The sequence below is a fragment of the Octodon degus genome, unplaced genomic scaffold (genome assembly GCF_000260255.1).
Source record: "Octodon degus isolate 3935 unplaced genomic scaffold, OctDeg1.0 scaffold00215, whole genome shotgun sequence".
NCBI classification, from domain to species: Eukaryota; Metazoa; Chordata; class Mammalia; order Rodentia; family Octodontidae; genus Octodon; species Octodon degus.
Window position 1 is genome coordinate 1,808,632 of NW_004524791.1, and position 3,538 is coordinate 1,812,169.

Consider the following 3,538-nt stretch of genomic DNA (forward strand, 5'->3'; position numbering starts at 1 on the left):
GCTCAGGGCCAGTGTGAACTGCACAGCGAGACCCTGTCTCAATAATACACACACACACACACACACACACACACACACACAATATAAGGGATGGAAGTGTGTATCAGAGGCTGGTGCTTGTCTAGCATGTACGAGGCCCTGGGCTGGGCTCCCGGCATCTGCAAAAACTAAAGATAAATAAAATAAATAATAAAATTCTTGGTGCCATACAAAAAAAATGTCTTGAACCATGATGGGCTAGAAAATGAGGTTGCTGCCGGCCCGAGAGAGCAGAGCCACACCCGCTCTCGGGCTGCACCCCTGCGCAGCACAGGGACACAGCTGGGCCGCAGCTGGCACCCGAGCAAGCGCAACGGCAGTCACTGCACAGCACGCACCGGCAGGCTCGGCCCGCGACCTAGCCCCTGAGGACACGCAGACGAACTCACGCTTGGCATAGACATCCCGGCAGGACACGCCTGTGATCTCCAGCTTCCGCAAGTTCTCACAAACGCCGTACTCTGCAAAAGACACACACACGCAAAAGGTCAGACATTACAAAGCCACAGAGACAGACGGGGCTGTGGCAGGGAGGCAGGGACAGGTGAAGCCCCGGCGGTGGCAGGTCTGGTCCCAGCTTCCCCAGACTTCTCACTCGGGCACCAAGGCAGCGCTTTCCTATCTTCAGCAGCTCCACCTTCTGGGAGACGATGACCCCCTGTGCCCTCAGTCTCAAACGCAGCCTGTCAGGCTGGGGTTCAGAACAAGGTGGGCAGGAATCCAGCTGTTTGGAGACAATACCTCATTCCTATGGAAACGGTCAGCACTGGGAAGGGGTCGGGATCCGGGTGGCCCCGGGGCCAGGCCAGCCCCAGGTGCTCAGCACTGCCAGCTCTGTGCCAGTCAGCCATGAGGCTGGGAGAGGCCGTGCATGTGACAGCACCGCCTACTTCAGCCTCTGCAGCCCCTTCGTCACTGCCACACCCCCAGCCACCAGCCACACATCCCACCAATCCCGGGACTCCCCTGGCTCAGGTGAGACCCGCCTGGGCAGGGAACAAACACCCAACCGGCCCAGCCCACAGCACACACTGCTGGCCGCCCTACGGCCCCCACCATCAGCACCAGCACTGCCCCCGCAGGGCCTGCCATGAGTCATGCTGCTGCAGGCCAGAGGACACTCGCCTTACTCGAGGCAGCAGGAGCAGAGCGGTGGCAGCGTGGCTTCCCACAGGGGGCCTCAAGGGCAGCCGACCCAGGGTCCAAAACTGACGCCAGGTCACATAACACACCCTCAGCGGTATGTGGAGGGTTGGGGGCATTGGGATCCCCAGGCTCCAAGGTGGCCCTTGCTGAGTCACCCCCGGCGCAGCACCAGACCAGGGTACTGGGGCACAGCCAGCAAATCCTGACAGTGACCCCGAAGGCAGCCAGGGAAACCGAGGCCCCACGAGGGCAGTGATCGGAGTACCTCCACAGATGCCTGCACCGTGGCCACAACGCAGCCTGAGAAATGTGGTGCCTCCGCTACTCAGTGCCAGCACCACACAGGGAGACAGCCAGGTCCCCTCAGCCCAGCCCAGCCTCTCCCACATCTGCTGCTGTTTTGTGTCACAAAGTCCCAGTCCCGGACAGCAACGCCCTAACCTAGAACACGAAGCCTGAGCCTGTCTCCGCACTCCTGAGAGAAGGACGCGCTGGCTGGCGGCCTGCCAGCCATGAGCGATGCACAAGCACCCTTTCCCTATGGGCGCCTCGCTCCCTGGTCCCCATGACAGGTGCTCCCAGGTGGAGGAAAGTGCTCCAGAGGGCCGCAGCGTCCTGTCCCTGCACTGTCGCCTCTTGGGGAGCTGTGCGAAGTGAAGTTGTTTTAGTTTTAGGGTTTTTCCCACCAAGTGCTTACATACTCTCTCTCTCTCTCTAAAAGTCCTCCCATGCCCGTTGACTGTTCTGGCTGAATCAGTGTCCACATGTGGCCCCAACACAATCACTCTGGCTTTGGGAAGAAACAGCCTCTCGCGGCGCAGGACCAGTGTGCAGGCCGCATGAGGACATGCTACAAAGGCCCACCAGCCCTCCTCGGGGCAGCACTGGCAGCGACATTCACGGCGTTTTTTATCACACTGTGTAAGACAGGAGAGGCCTTCTGGAGCTGCTTCAGAAAGTGGCAGAAACAATGGGCTCAGCGTGCTAGGATCATGAGGGAGGCCAGCGGCAGCAGGCTTCACCGCCGCATGCCTGCGCAACGCCAGAAACATTCACTGTTTCTCCACCGTGCTGTGTGTATTCATGTGTCTGTGATTTTACTTTTTGTAGCACAAGGGACTGAACCAGAGCCCTCAGACTGAGCTACATGTCCAGCCCTTTTACTTTCAGACAGGGTCTAAGTTGCTCAATTTCCCAGGCTGGGCTTGAACTTGCCATCACCCCCACCCCAGTCGGCTGAGTGGTGGGGTGACAGGCAGAATACACTGTCCTTTAGATTTGCCTTCCCTTTGTCTCAACAGTGGCTCATGGGAGATGACGCCAAGCCCACTCACCCACATGGGAGGCAGAGCCTGTGTAGTGAGATCCTATACCAGATAAGTAAATGATTAATAATAATAATAACTGTTGTGTGTTGTGATCAGGTTCTCATAAGTCACCAAAAATTAAGATAATTAAACAAAAATCCCTAGGGTGGGGAGAAACTATTGGTTAGGACCCCAGGTGATGAATAAGGAGGATCCAGTCTTTGTTCACTAATGGGAGGTCCCAATCGTCTCTACAGCCTTTATAGGAGACACCTGAAAACTGTTGTTCAAAATATGCTACTGTAATATGTTTACATTGACCATTGTCAAATGGTTAAGTTTTCTAGAAATAACACAACAAGGTTTTCTCACTTAAAGATGCTCTGAGTCAGGCACAGCGGTGCATACCTGGGATCCCAATACTCAGGAGGCTGAGGCAGGAGGATCACGGCAAGTTCAAAATCAGCCTAGGCTACAAAAATGTGCTCAAAGCCAGCCTGAACTGCGTATCAAGACCCTGTCACAAAAAGAAAAAAAAAAAAAAAAAGTGCTCTGGTATAAAATTAAATTAAGAAATAAAACCATTTATATCACCACAATGATTGTTACTAATCTCACGGTGCACATCATGTATCCACACCGTCTCGATACAGAGGGCTTCCACACTGCAGAACTGGGTTTGGGGTGGTATTTTCCTCTCCGATCCAGACAGCCGCCTTTTTCTTGTGCTCTAGCTACTTGTGACAGATTCATGCCAAGAAAACATGAGGTCACCAGTCAGTAACGCGTGTAATACGCATGTCACGTAGGTGCCACTACACTCAGAGATGTTCAGACTTGAAGCAGTCCAGGTAATGTCACACACTTCAGTGACATCGACTAAAGGACAACCAATTAGGCGTGAGCATCATATGCAACAGACAACTGACGAAAAGTGCTACTCTCTGTGATTATGGACGCGTAAGTATACTACAGCAGTGTCACCACAACTGTCACGCTAAAACATTAGGTACGGCTTTTCATCTCAGTTTTCCTGTGTCTAACAG

At 54.2% G+C, this 3,538-nt stretch overlaps 1 protein-coding gene across 2 annotated transcripts in view; it reads right to left on the bottom strand.

Moving 5' to 3' along the window:
* The window catches only part of Fbxo31 (F-box protein 31), a 32,531-nt gene that overhangs the window by 18,558 nt on the left and 10,435 nt on the right, over nt 1-3,538 (bottom strand). For both annotated transcript variants that reach the window (XM_012517808.2, XM_012517807.2), the window contains one exon: nt 429-500. The gene's annotated coding sequence lies outside the window, so the exon portion shown is untranslated. Of the gene's footprint in view, nt 1-428; nt 501-3,538 lie in introns of those variants that run through there.